At 42.9% G+C, this 15,247-nt stretch overlaps 1 protein-coding gene across 3 annotated transcripts in view; it reads left to right on the forward strand.

Moving 5' to 3' along the window:
• The window catches only part of FRYL (FRY like transcription coactivator), a 298,660-nt gene that overhangs the window by 45,692 nt on the left and 237,721 nt on the right, over positions 1-15,247 (forward strand). For 2 of the 3 annotated variants that reach the window (XM_073645520.1, XM_073645519.1), the window contains one exon: positions 6,209-6,277. The exons of the other annotated variant lie outside the window; for it this stretch is intronic. The gene's annotated coding sequence lies outside the window, so the exon portion shown is untranslated. The remainder of the gene's footprint in view (positions 1-6,208; positions 6,278-15,247) is intronic. 3 annotated transcript variants of the gene reach the window in all.

Raw genomic sequence — 15,247 nt, forward strand, 5'->3', positions numbered from 1 at the left:
TAATGGTTAAATTTGTAAAAACAGGCAACTTTGCAATCTTATTTCCCATTAAAGATCATCTCCATTCTCAGCTACAGAGTGATTTTTAGTTTCACAGATGTAGTAGGTTACTGGCCCCTTCAGTGGTCATTTTCCTTGCCAAGAAACCTACACTAGCAAACTGTTTCCTGTGCAGCTTGCAAGTGCTGCTCTAAAGCTGGTTAGATCCCTGGAGCTGGCCATCTTCCGTGCCCCTATGCTGCTGCCTCTGTTAGCGGCATTGGAGATTGCATGCAATGTGTGCAAACTGCTCAGCCGCCTTCCGAAACTATGAACCTTCAGGAGCACAATGCTCCCTGACAAGCAGGAAGTTGGGGGGCAGAGGAGCGGCATGCTCCTGATGAACAAACACGAGATATTCCCTTTAAGGCCACAGCCCCACTATCAGTATTTGGTCAGTATTCGGTCAGTATTTTTTCTCAGGAGTGGGAGCCAAAAACAGTTGAGCAATCAGAGAATAGGTATAATAGAAACAAGTCACCAATTCTGCATTTATCACCCACTCCTGGTTTTAGCTCCCACTCCTGAGAAATAATACTGACCGAATACTGATAGTGGAGCCGTGGCCTAATTATGTTTCTCTGTTCTTCAAGAAGGAACAGGCGAACAATGTCCTAGCAGATGGGTGATCGTAGCATGACCTTTCATACAAAATAAATGACCTGTGAAACTTGTAGGCAACCGTTTTTATTTATTTTTATATTGAAAGGTTTTATTTTGACCTCCCCCGAGGACCTTTATCCAATTGCCCCTTATTTGCCCCGCGGTCCAAGCTACCTGCTCAGCTTCTTATTGTGATGGAAATTCCCAGTTCTGCCTTTTTCTCTCTCGGCTGAAATCTTAGACCATGCTTTGTTTTTTGTTTTCTGGGAACAGTGGCTTCCAAATTTTGATTGTGTTATGGTAGATTTTATCATCCCCTCTCAGCCGGGCTGCGATAATTAGGAAGTTGGATCAATTGTGTATTAATTTGGTAACTTGTTTGTACAGGGAGTGTGTTTCCCATACATGACTGGCTTCCCATTGTTTGCCAGTGAGAGGAAGCCTGTTAGTTCTTGTAAGAACAGACTAGAGATAAAGAGCGTCTTGGAGGGAGCTGTATGGTGAAGGGGTCTGTATCGCCATCCAGGAATGTCTGTGGGAAGAGGAGTGGGCCGATGCCGGCTGCTGCGGTTACATGTCTGGGCATGCGGCTGTGTACTCAGTGCTTTCCATCGCCCCTTCCTTACAATGTCCCCTTTCCTGCTGCATTATGCTTCAGACAAGTCACAGCGCAGATCCCAGTGACTGACTTTCGCTATTATGTCATTACATAAGACGTCTGGTAAGGCCTGAGCATGTTACCGTGCAGAAATGAGACATCTGATAGCACAGAAAGGCCACTTATTGCAGTTTTTACCTATTATATTTCCTAGTAAATTCTTATTAGTGTATGTGCACACATCGGCTTTTTCAGGCGGCTTCCTCTCAGAATCCACCTAAGAGAGAGCCGCAGAAAACATGAACAGCAATGTAACATTACTATCCACATGTTCAGTCTTATGTTACTTATTTTTTACTGCTTAAAGGGTTGTCAATTCTTCCTCAACTTGTTAATTCTTCAGGCAGCTTCCGCTAGGAAACTGCTCATTACTATAGTGGAAATTACACAGCAAAGACGCCGGCGGTAGTGCCACCGCAAAAATGACGGCAAAGCTGCCAGTGAAGCTCTTTCAGGAAAATCACTGTTTTCCTAAAGCGGTTTCACCAGAAAAAGATGATGTGGGCACATGTTCTTAGAGGGGTTTGCTGGTTTCAAAAATCCCCTGGCTTGCAGTTTGATTTAAAAATAAGCGTCTTTACCCGCCCTCCCCGGGCCCAGCACGGAGTCTTTACCCGCTGCTCCCAATGTCTGTCATTGCCTGCAGCACCGCCAACATCTCAACAGCGTTGCAGACCATAAGTGTCACGGGTGTATCAGGTTTAACAGACAGTCGTTCTGGCTCCAGCTGTGGAAGGTCTCTGCGCTTGGCTTTGCAGACGCCTTCTCGATTCTTTCATCTCTGTAGTGTAGTGGTATCCTTCTCTCACTAGGACCCAGCGGTGATCTCCACCTTCTGCTGCTAATTGACACATCCTTGCTTGATCTTCAAATGCCCGTAGTGTCTCCAGAGAGTCGCCAGTGATAGTTAATTCCTCTGTTTAGGTCTGGAGTTCTGGAAGTCGGCTAGATTAGTCTTGGAGTTCCTTTTGAGGATTGTTGTGGTAATCTCACTGTTGTCTTCTCAAAACTAAGTGGTTTCCCCTTGTCTGTTTCCCCTTGTCTGTTTCCCCTTGTCTGTTTCCCCTTGTCTGTTTCCCCTTGTCTGTTTCCCCTTGTCTGTTTCCCCTTGTCTGTTTCCCCTTGCAATGGGGCTGACTAGTGCTTACCCCTCCCCCTCCCTACCGAGGGCCCAGTTCTAGGGTCAGCCAGGTATCCTGCTCAGCGATGGGTGAAGAACCTATCTAGGGACGATAGGGGCATCATGGTGTTGTTAGATCTACCCAAAGGCCTCCATCCGCCCTTTCCCTAGTTGTTGGACCCCCCCGCCTCCCTTTTCCTGTTGTCGTTCGCTGGGTCCTTCCCATACCTAGAATGACAATAAGTAAGCTCAGCAGCTCTGCCAGAGTTCACACAAGCCGATCAGAGCTGCTTCGCTCACTGATTGGCTGCAGCGCTGTCAGCGTGACTGCAGATAATAACAAGCATCAGTGGAGACTCCGCGCTGGACTTGAAGGGTGAGTAAAGTACATTTTGTTTGTATTTTTTTTCAACTCAGACTGGACATGGGTTTTCCGCAACCAAAAAGCCCCCTCTTGGGTGTGGTGTGTGTGTGTGTGTGTGTTTAGCTTTTGCGGAACAAAACTACATGCATTGTACTTAAAAGCAAAATGTGTAATGCAAAGGTATTTCACTGCTGGACTGGCTTTAGGTCACCATTGAGCCCTATTCTGACCCAAGTGTGGTTCAGGAGAACCTTGCAAGGTCCCCGGGATTGTGGATACAAGAGTGACTGACTCTAAAATCTGATTCCATTACAACTGTATGAAAGCCTTTATGACCCATTTACAGTCCCCTACTACAGGCCAGTGACCATCGCTGGTCATCTACAAGCAACTCGTTTGGCTCTTTTTTTTGGGGCTTGTTTCCACAGGTTGATGAACAATAATGGGGACAGAAGGATCGCTTCTCATGCTCTCCCCAACACCACGTCCTTTATTATACGAGGCGATGTGCTGACTGTAGCGGGGCTTTTATGCTGTCCTCAGCCATTGGCACGGGACTGATGATCGAGAATATTTTCTGATCATAATCTGCTCATCTTAAAAACCCTTGGGCTCTTCTGACTGCAGCTACTACAAGGACTTCTAGGTCTGAGCCGTCGTATTGGCACTGCTGGGGAACCTGTATGGGTACTGTTGTTCTGACTTGGCCCCATATAAGCCTTTCATCAGTATCTTGTTTTTTTATACCAGCGTCATTTCCTTGCACAGTTGGCTATAATTTAATATTAATTGGCACCTGTTAGATGTGGCCGATACACAATAAACTTGCTCTAATACCTTGGTAAAGTTTCAATGCAGTTTCTTATGGCAGCTTGAACCCATGCCATTTTGTCTTTGAGCCATTTCCAAGACGTTGGTAGGTTTCATTAAGGCTTCCTCATGCAAATGTCTTTGAAATATAAAAGAATAGTCATTATATGCTGATTAATAACTTGCTGAACCTGAATGTCCATATTGATTTCTCTTGATCACTTTGCCAGTTCATATCAGTAGATGCGCTTAGTGACTTCTGAAACCAGGGCCAAGAAGGAATAAACCAAATATCTGGTGACCTGACACTCTACAAACACGGATTGTTGCAAATAGTTACACATCACACATGGGACTATCATCTCGACAAGACGTTCCGGCACAGCTTCTCATTTCTGCTTTCATTTCTGATCTATAGAATACTTATTTTTCTTTCCTGAAGTCTCTTGTAGCCTACTCCATTGCCAAAAAAGTATGCTTACATAGCCATCAGATGAGAAAACCCAAGCACTTCCAGATTACCTTGATGTCAGATATGGACTATTAATTATTTGGAGTTGTCTCACTTCTAATATTGAGCTTTAGAAATGTCTTTTTTTTTTTTTTAAATATTAAAGGGGTCTTCCGGTTTCAATTTTTTTTCCAGCTCATGGACTTGCGCTAGCTAAAATGAATTGTTGGCATTACTCGCCTTCCCCTTCTTCAGTGCCAGCTCAGTTGTTTTGGTGAATGGCTATAAACTACAGCTAAGCTGACTGCTGCAGCCAATCACTAGGCTCAGCGGCTCGTGGCAGCAAAGCCACTGAATAGAAGGATTGGTTGCAGCTGTCCTGTGATCTCTTGCAGTGATGGCACCACTGTAAGGCTATGTTCACACATGTTGTGTTTTTTTTTTCTGCTGCAAATCTGCTGCTAACTTTTCTCTGGCCGGAAAACAGCTGCGTAAAAAACGCACATATTTGTGCAAGTTTTTGCTGCGTGTTTGCTGCGTGTTTGACCACCCATTACTTCCTATGGGTGAAAAAACGCAGCAAAAACGCTGAAAGAAGTGACACGCTCTATTTTCCAACTACGCAAGCAAGGCAGAAAATACGCTGCAAGCAAAAAACAACATGTGTGAACAGAAAATTCTGGCTTCTCATAGACTTTGCTATGCAACGCAGCTAAAATTTACATAAAAATCTACTGCAAAACACAACGTGTGTGAACATAGCCTTAGGCTATGCAAATCCGCAGCAAAAACTGCAACAAATACGCAGCAAACACACGCGTTTTTTACACAGCTGTTTTCCTGCCAGAGAAAAGTTAGCAGCAGATTTGCTGCAGATCTGCAGAAGGAAAAAACACAACATGTGTGAACATAGCCTAACAGGGAAAGATGACTAAGGCCTCATCCAGGCGTAGGTGTTTCTCCTACAAGTTCTATCCATGTTTTTTACTGACTATAAAAGGTCCGAGCTCAATCAGTGAGTCAGTTTTCACTGTCAACGTTTCATCAGTTTTTCTTGGATGAAAAAAAATAAGTTTCTTAAACTTCTATCAAACAGTTCATTGAAAAACTGACCGCATGGACCTATAGACTTGCATTAACAAGTTTGATCCAAGACTTGGATCAAAATCGGCCTTATCTCGGTGGTTTTTGTGCGGACCTCTTGTTCTGCAAAAATGCACCAACATGTGAACAGTCCCATAGACTGTAAAAGGTACGAGTACTATGGGACTGTTCACATGTCACATGAGATCAAACTCACCAATGCAAGGCTATGGGTCCGTGCTGTCAGTGTTTCCATGAAGTGTTTGATAGAAGTTTAAGAAACTTGTATTTTTAATTTTTATTTTCATCCAAGAAAAACAACTGATGGTAAAAACCGAGACACTGACCAAACACTAATGGAACGTGGACCCTTTTTTGCATACAAGACAAATCGCTGACATCTGAATGAAGCCTTAAACTGATTTTATTACTTTTAGCTAGCACAGGCCTATGGGCTGAAGAAAATTGAAAATGGAAACCCCTTTTAATACTTGTGTTTAGTAGTAGATGATTTGACTATCATGGGTTGGTTCCACCATATAGAAGGATAATTTATGGTATAATCTGCTGATATTCATTGTTGATGACGTGCGTCATGATAACGATATACCGTAAATGCATTTTCCTCCGCGATTCTCACTTCTGTTACTAACATCAGCAGGTCAGTGTCTGTAGAAATTGTGGCTGACGTTACGTGATTGTCTGGATGCTGTAATAAACCATGTATTCCTATGTCTTCACGACATGGGAGTTGTTGTACTGCTATTAGCGCCATAATGGTTTATCAACTTGGGTCTCGTTCACACAGCAATATTCTGCTCCTTATTTATAATCCAATTGCTGCTTATGAACCACAAACCAAGACTTGGTCTAAAACACTTTTTTTTTTTTTCTTTCTCTTAGTTCCTATTTTGGTTACAAATACGGTCGCAAAATCCAAAAGTGTGAATGAGGCCTTTATCCTTCTAGTTTCTCCTCTTTTTTTTCTCCATGTAGATTAATAAAGTGTAAAGGCGAATATGCAAGAACTAGATGTGTTTTCTGAATGTTTTTTTTTTTTTTTTCTTTTTTCTTTACCAGCTTGAGACAAGATTGATAAATGTTGGATATTAAGCATTAAAGCAGAACAGCTCCGATCAATGCCTTGGGGTAAGTGTTCTACTAAATTTTTGAGTAAGTTCACATAAATCATTAGACAATCACGGGAAAGTGTCACCAAATTGGGCAGAATAGCTGATGGTTAGCAAACAAAAAAGAAATATACCAAAGTGATCCCCTGTGTCTATGGCCTCCAGTCATCACATGGAGGTCCTTGGTCTACACTCTCATCTAAACACCTCATTATTGCCCCCATATATTAGACTACTCAAAATACTGTTTTTTTGTTGTTGAGTTCGTAAGTTTCCGTCAAGGAGAAATGGCTGTTATCTGAATGATTGTGAAGGGGCTGCAGATGGGAGTGTGGACGATAACAAACCGAACCTGCAAGTGACTGGCCAACATGGAGGTTGGTGAAGTATAGTAATATAAATCACCAATGAACGTCTGAGTGTGTATTGTTCTGGTTTCAGCAGGCCGGCCCCTTCTATTTTAATAGATTGGAGAACACGGTGCCCTATAATTTTCCATGGCGTTGCATCCTGTATCACTGATTATGCATATTCTTCTGAAGTAAAAAATCAGCCTTTGTAACTCAATCAGACCACGTCCTTTTCAACATATTCAGCATTTTCCCTCTGAGAAGTTTTTGCTGGTTCAGCTCTGGTACCGTTGAATAGGCTCGTCAGCAACCAGGCCAAAGCTGCTGGACCTGGAGCCGCTGAGGCCATCTGATGATACTGGTTCACGTCAATGATTACACCTTCAGGAGAGAGGTGGCCAGTTACATCTATAGTGACGCAGGCTTTTATTGTTTTTCTTAATCCCCCAAAAGCGATCTGAAATTGCCTTAAAGGGGTATTCCCATCTCCATGATCCTATCCCAATGTGTAGTAGTAGTAATAATATTGGCAAATACCTCCAATTAGAAATGTACACTGCTAAAAAAAAAAAAAAGAAAAGGGAACACTTAAACAGAATATAACTTCAAGTAAATCAAACTTCTGTGAAATCAAATTGTCCACTTAGGAAGCAACACTGATTGACAATCAATTTCACATGCTGTTGTGCAAATGGAATAGACAATAGATGGAAATTATTGGCAATTATCAAGACACTCAATAAAGGCGTGGTTCTGCAGGTGGGGACCACAGACCACATCTCAGTACCAATGCTTTCTGGCTGATGTTTTGGTCACTTTTGAATGTTGGTTGTGCTTTGACCCTCGTGGTAGCATGAGACGGACTCTACAACCCACAGAAGTTGCTCAGGTAGTGCAGCTCATCCAGGATGGCAGATCAATGCAAGCTGTGACAAGAAGGTTTGCTGTGTCTGTCAGCGTAGTGTCCAGAGGCTGGAGGCGCTACCAGGAGACAGGCCAGTACACCACGAGACGTGGAGGGGGCTGTAGGAGGGCAACAACCCAGCAGCAGGACCGCTACCTCCGCCTTTGTGCAAGGAGGAACAGGAGGAGCACTGCCAGAGCCCTGCAAAATGACCTCCAGCAGGCCACAAATGTGCATGTGTCTGCACAAACGGTTAGAAACCGACTCCATGAGGGTGGTATGAGGGCCCGACGTCCACAGATGGGGGTTGTGCTCACAACCCAACACCGAGCAGGACGCTTGGCATTTGCCACAGAACACCAGGATTGGCAAAGTCGCCACTAGCGCCTTGTGCTCGTCACAGATGAAAGCAGGTTCACACTGATCTCATGTGACAGACGTGACAAAGTCTGGAGACCCCGTGGAGAGCGATCTGCTGCCTACAACATCCTTCTGCATGACCGGTTTGGCAGTGGATCAGTAATGGTGTGGAGTGTCATTTCTTTGGAGGGCCGCACAGCCCTCCATGTGCTCGCCAGAGGTAGCCTGACTGCCATTAGGTACCGAGATGAGATCCTCAGACCCCCTTGTGAGACCATATGCTGGTGCGGTTGGCCCTGGGTTCCTCCTAATGCAGGACAATGCCAGACCTCATGTGGCTGGAGTGTGTCAGCAGTTCCTGCAAGATGAAGGCATTGAAGCTATGGACTGGCCCGCCCGTTCCCCAGACCTGAATCCGATTGAGCACACCTGGGACATCATGTCTCGCTCCATCCACAAACGTCACGTTGCACCACAGACTGTCCAGGAGTTGGCGGATGCTTTAGTCCAGGTCTGGGAGGAGATCCCCCAGGAGACCATCCGCAACCTCATCAGGAGCATGCCCAGGCGTTGTAGGGAGGTCATAGAGGCACGTGGAGGCCACACACAATACTGAGCCTCATTTTGACTTGTTTTAAGGACATTACATCAAAGTTGGATCAGCCTGTAGTGTGTTTTACGACTTTAATTTTGGGGGTGACTCCAAATCCAGGCCTCCAATAAATTTGATTTCCATTGATGATTTTTGTGTGATTTTGTTGTCAGCACATTCAACTTTGTACAGAACAAAGTATTCAATGAGAATATTTCATTCATTCAGATCTAGGATGTGTTATTTGAGTGTTCCCTTTATTTTTTTGAGCAGTGTAGTATAGTTCTTCTGATTCGCTGTATCGCTTACCCCATGTGCAGGGCGTTGCAGTAGTAGTGTAGGTATCGAGCTAATGGTCACTATATGATGATGCCTAAAAGGCCATAAGCATGTGGTCGGTCATGAATACATTAATCCAAAATCAAGAGACCTACAAACCAATTTCATAGAAAAGACAAATATCTTTAAGTACTAACAGACAAAAAATCATGAAAAAGACAAATAGGCGGGGCTTGTGAAAAACAAATGAACAGAAAACCAAAACCGGATGATGAATGACACTCCATAGACGAGGTCCAAGTACAAATTCATACTCGCTCATATGTTGTGTGCATACATTAATAGTCAATACCCATAAGGTGGTCAATGTATATATAGTTATGTTAATTCTGTTGTAAAGGATCCCTAATATCTTCAGAAAAATTGTAGGAATAATAATAATAATGTAAAGAGATCAATTCACCACAGAGAAATTTAGGACATCATCCATGGTGGTGGAGTCGATAACACATTGCATCAATAGTTCATGATATAATAAAAAAAGATTACACAAGGTTCCCCCTTCTGATGAAGCAGCTTGATGAGGGTGTGTATTACAGAGATTTTTGGATGCCTTTATTAGGGTTTATATGGAAGATCTATGCTATCTATTGTTCAATAGCACAAAGCACTTAATATTGAGCTACATTTTTGGATATTTACTAGCTCCACTTGGAGATAGTGTGATCTTTTTTATTATATCATGAACTATTGATTCAATGTGTTTCCTATATAGTGATTCTATAAAGTACTAAGCACCTTTATTTCCTGATGCTTGTGCTCTAGATTTGCAATTCAGACATTTTGTGTTCTCATTTATGGTTCTTAACCTAGGCACCATATGACTGATACCAAATTATCGACTCCACCACCATGGATGATGTCCTAAATTTCTTTGTGGGGAATTGATCTCTTTACATTATTATTATTCATCATTAATTCCTACAATTTTTCTGAAGATATTAGGGATCCTTTACCACAGAAGTAATTAGTATAACTATATATACATTGACTAATGTATGCATATACCATAGGAGTATGAATTTGTAGTTGGACTTTGTCTATGGAGTGTCATTCATCATCCGGTTTTCTGTAAAAAAAAAATTCCTCAAACCCCACCTATTTTGTCTCTGTATGAAGTGTTTTTAATGATTTTGAGTCTGTTAGTACTCAATATTATTTATTTATAATAATATTTATTCATAATATTTGTCCTTTCTATGAAATCTGTTACTATGAGTGGTCGTAACCATGGACACCTAAGCGTCTGCAATGTCCTGCACATGGGGTAAGTGAAATAGCAGAAGAACTACACTATTTTTTTGATTGGAGATATCTGCTAATATTATTATTATTATTATTATTATTATTATTATTATTATTATTATTACACCTACTACATACTGGATAGGATCTTGGAGATGGGAATACCCCTTTAGGCTATGTGCCCACGATACAGAAATGCTCTGGATTTTTCCTGAGCGTTTCTGCATCTCCCTGGCAGAAAAAACACATGCGGATTGTACATGCGTTTTTCCTGCCAGGGACATGCGGATGTGAAGCGTTCTTCACTTGCATTTCTGCATGCGGGTTATCAAGCGCTTTTCCAAGCAATTTTAGCATCACTTGGAAAGTGCTTGACAACTTGGTCACACTATATAAATCCATGCAAACGGCATGGATTTATATAGTGTGAACCCAAAGAATGGTAAAAAATAAAAAAATAAATCTATACTTACCTTCCGATGGCCCCCGGAGTCTTGCTTCGCTCCGTCCTGGCTGCCGGAAGCTCGCGGTACACTACACTGAAGGACCTGCCGTCACATGACTATGACGTCAGCGCAGGTCCTTCAGTCCACCGCGATCTGCCGGCAAGGGAGGACAAGCGCAGCGGGGGCCATCAGAAGGTAAGTATCATATTTATTTTTTTACTTTATTCTTTTTTTTTTTTTACAGGTTCTATGGTACCCGGGTACAGAGGAGAGTCTCCTCTTCTCCAGACCTGGGTACCATCCACACATTGAAACGCATGGATTCCGCATGTACAGATGCAGTGATGCGGATTCCATGCGTTCCAATGCAAGTCAATGGCGGCGAAAACGCAGCGCTTCCGCAAAATAATTGGTAGTGCTCCATTTTTTTCCGCAGCATGTGCACAGCACATGCGGATTATCATTGGGGAACATGGCAGGCCTTCTACCATGCGTTTTTTAAGCGTTTCTGCAGCGTTTTTGCCGCTGCGGAAATGCTTAAAAAACGCATCGTGGGCACACAGCCTTAAAGGGATTGTCTTTGATGAAAACTCCTTTGTGCCTCACATTCTGCGTCGACTGCTCTTCCTGCAGAGGCCACTACACTGTACAGAATGAATATGTATGTAAGTTTACACTGAATGGCCACTTCAAAGCGCATGATTGGAGCTTCCTTATATGAATATTAGACCGTTTTCCGTGGACCAGTTTCTGTGCGACTCCTCATTATAATTCAAAAATCGAACGATCTCTGGGACTTTGAATGAAGCTCGGTCATTGGTGCTAGACCCAGCTGGGGACAGTATTACAAAAACTGACAACCTTTTGGGGTTTTCTCATGCAATGGTGTTGGGAGTTTACCGAGAAGGGTGTGACTGGGAAGAAATGTCTGACAAAAGGGTTTCCTGTGAACATGCAAAACAAATCAAGGAATGAGGTCAGAGGATGATGTCAAGAATCGTTCTCCCGGACAGGCGGTACTCTGTTGAGCAAATTGCAGCCGAAGACAATGTGGTACTCCAGCTAAAGTGTCCAAACGCTCACACAGCTCATGGCTCCTTAGCTTGGACAAAAAAATGGACAACGAAGAAGTGGAAAAACATTGCCCAGTGAGATAAATCCAGATTTCTGTTGCATCATGAATTAATGATCCCTTCCTGTCAGGTGTCAATAGTTCAGGCTGATGGAGGTGGAATAATGGTATTAGGAGTGTTAAATTGGCACACCCTGGTTCCTCTGATACCTGTAAATAAGTTTGGACAGTAGGGTTTACCAAAGCATTGTGACTGCCCATGGTCATCCCTTCATGGCATCTTTGTAGCCTATCCTGAAGGACTCTTACAGCAGAACAATGTACCATGCCACAAGGGTCGTATAGTTATACATCTATTCCAGGAACATTACAGTGAGCTTTCTTGATTGTCTACTTCTTGAACAATTGCTTTTCAATTCTTCCCCCATTTTATAAAATAGAACCTATTCTCACTGCTGGTGCTGTTCCAGTGGTGTCGACACTGGCTCTCCCCGGGCTCACATCACATTACGTCACACAAGCCCTGCAGCCAGTCAGCAGCTTCTTCACTCTTCCCTCCTTCAGACGTAACTGATATCCGGAGGAGGCGAGAGCTGCGGCTGATCTTCAGATGTCTGATTTGTCCAAAGAAGGGAAGAATGAAGAGGCTGGTGATTGGCTGCAGGTCTTGTGTGACATAAGGTGATGGGAGAGCCAATGCCGGCGCCATTTCATCGGTGAGTATGTGTGTTTATTATTTTATAGAGGAGGAACATGGTTATTGAAAAGGAGTGGGGCAACCCGTTTAATCCTATAGAGCAGGGGTAGGCAATTAATTTTCCCGAGGGGCCACATGACAGACTGAGACTGTTATGGAGAGCCGAACCAATAGGCTGAATTATGCTCAGTATTAATATTAACATATTAATTACAATTCTAATTATTATATTTATATTATCACTTAATATTGAACAAAATGAAGTATGCTGACATCCCCTTATATACAGTATGAGCCTCCACACAGCCTTCCTATATACGGTGTGATCCCCCCCACATAGCCCTCTGTATACTGCGTGGGCCCCCACGCAGCCTACCCAGTTACAGTGTGGGCCCCCACGCAGCCTCCCCGGATACAGCGTGGGCCCCTACCCTGGCCGGACTGGAACTGCCAGAAAGCCGGTGGGGCCCGCGGGCTGCACGTTGCCCAGATCTGCTATAGAGCATCTCAAAGTCCAGATAGAACAGACTGTTCAGAGCATGTCGGCACCTTCCAGCTAATTTGTGGTAACTGTGAGTTGCTATAAAGGCCACATGGTCCAACATTTCTACAGAAATCAATGCCATGCGAATTGTTTGGTTCTGAAGACCAAAAAAACTTCAGTGCCATACTCCTAGGATGTCCGATTTGCATCCAGAAAAAAGAGAGCTATTGTCATTCTTATAATTTCCATTTTTATACATCATCAGTTATTAAAATTTACAAGACCAAATACAACTTCCCATGTTAAAGAACTGCAATGGAGCCGTAAAAATCGGCAAGTCTCATCCAAACTACGGAAGAGAATATTTAAGGCTGTGACTTTCTTTTTTTCCACGCAGACATTCTGGATGTGAATAAAAAAACCCTGAACGGCCCATTGGTCAGGGTGCTGTCAGGCACTTGAAACAAACATACAGTCGTGTGATTGCAGCCTTAAAGTGGCCTTTCCCATATATTTCCCTACTCTTTTTTTTTTTTTTTTTTGCTCTTGGCTGTAAAGCCTATGAAGTACGGTAGTTAATTTTGTGACTTCTATGTGGCATATTGCTGGGCATTGTTTTGACCATGTAAGGTTGTATTTTGGGTCAGGAGTTTCCAGGCAGTGGTTCACAGCGGTGACGCTCCTGAGCGCACTTGTTTATGTTCAGCTGTAAACAGTAATTATTACAAAGTGACAAATGTGTTGTTTCCACATCATCCTCACACATGTCATTGAGCGCTCTTCGGGTGGGGAGGAATGTCCCCAGTCGGGCACTTCTACCTATAGTAATCACACGATGACCTTAACTGGGATGTGTTGTTTTTTTTTTTTTTCTTTAGTTTTTGTTGTCTTTCAGTTCCCGTGAGCTTAAAATAAAATAAGCTCTCATTGAAAAAAAAAAATACTGAAAAAAAAAAAAAAAAGTATTAAAGCTATAACAATTCTGTTATGCAAATATGTAAGTGCATTGTGGTGGTGTGATAGATGGATCTGTCTATCTCCTATAAAGATATTTTATAAAGATATTTTATATCAACCATTTATAAAATGTACACAAGCGCTGTTCACACTGCCTTTTTGGTAGTTTATCTTAACTTATCTATTACTTCTGAATAGACAGTGGGCATTCATTCAGATAAAACCCAAGTAGATCCCATTTATAAGACCATAAATGGATGGATTGTATAACGGCTTCAGCACTGTAGTGTGCCTTTTGTTAATGTGAACAGTGCCATACTATATTGACCGGGTTTTCCCAAAATAACAAATTATCCCCGAAGGATAGAGGATAACTGGTCACTGGGTGATCCAACCACTGAGATTGCCAGCAATTCCGAGAACTGGGTTCAGGAACCCGCGGAACAGGGCATTGTAGACTACCGGCTTGAATGAAAGCGGTGCATGTGCTCTGCCTCCACCACTTTTGCTGTATTTAATGGGTGGGTGTAGCCGCTCATTGGCTCTGGTGGGACTGTGGGTATGGCCCCTCTGCTCCCTCTGGTGTCTTTATCTTCTTCTTCATTTAAATTTCACATTGGCGTCATCCTTGGTGCAGACGGCACTTGCGCCGATTGATCTGGTGGCAGACTTAAGGAAAATGTAATCTCGGCTCAATGATGAACCAAGATCTCATTCTGCACAAGTTCTGCCACCTGCGCCATTTTACTGAAGACTGCCAGAGGTCGATCTGCACAAGTGCCGCCACCGACACCATTTTACTGAAGACTCCCAGAAGATCAGTCTGCGCCTGTGCAGTAACCGACACCATTTTATTGAAGCCTATCGAGAGATCAATGTGAGCACCGCCCGAGGCGAAGACTGAATTGGCGCAGAATGTAAATAAGGAAGAATATAGACAGCAGAGGGGCCATGGCAGAGCCGATGACCCGCCCCGATGCACGAAGAGTTTAGGAATCCGAAACTATTGATTTAACAAAAACCAGGCTGCAGATTTTTACACTGAACGTATCTATTAAATCCATATGACGGCGTCATTATGCCCATACCTTTTAGTTTTAACATGAATAATCCTGATGACGTTTGTTTCTTTTTACATTTGGCTCATGTATTTTTTAATATGGCAGGATATCTGGTAAATGTTAGATTCCTCAAAGTGTACCCCCTTTTTACTCTCATGACCGCTTTAAACGCCATTGCCATTTTCTCAAGTAGCTTCATCAGGTAGTCATGTGGAATGATATCCAATGAACAGGTATTCCTCGTCAGATGTTCATTGTTGCTTTACCGTCCTTCAGAAAGTGTTTGTCACCATCAGGTGTATTTTGCAGAGGCTGTGTTGGTATATAATGCTGAGCCCTATTCCACAACTGTTCTAATCCAGAATATGGTAAGAAGCACTTAAAGTAATGGAGGGACTGCTATTTCTCATTACTTAGTTAAGACATGAAAGTCGGTCAATCCAGAAAATTGCTAGAACCTTGAAAGTATTCTGAAAAGCAGT

Source organism: Phyllobates terribilis, unplaced genomic scaffold (genome assembly GCF_046119375.1).
Source record: "Phyllobates terribilis strain yellow unplaced genomic scaffold, ASM4611937v1 Scaffold_1__5_contigs__length_1240528914, whole genome shotgun sequence".
Taxonomy (NCBI): Eukaryota; Metazoa; Chordata; class Amphibia; order Anura; family Dendrobatidae; genus Phyllobates; species Phyllobates terribilis.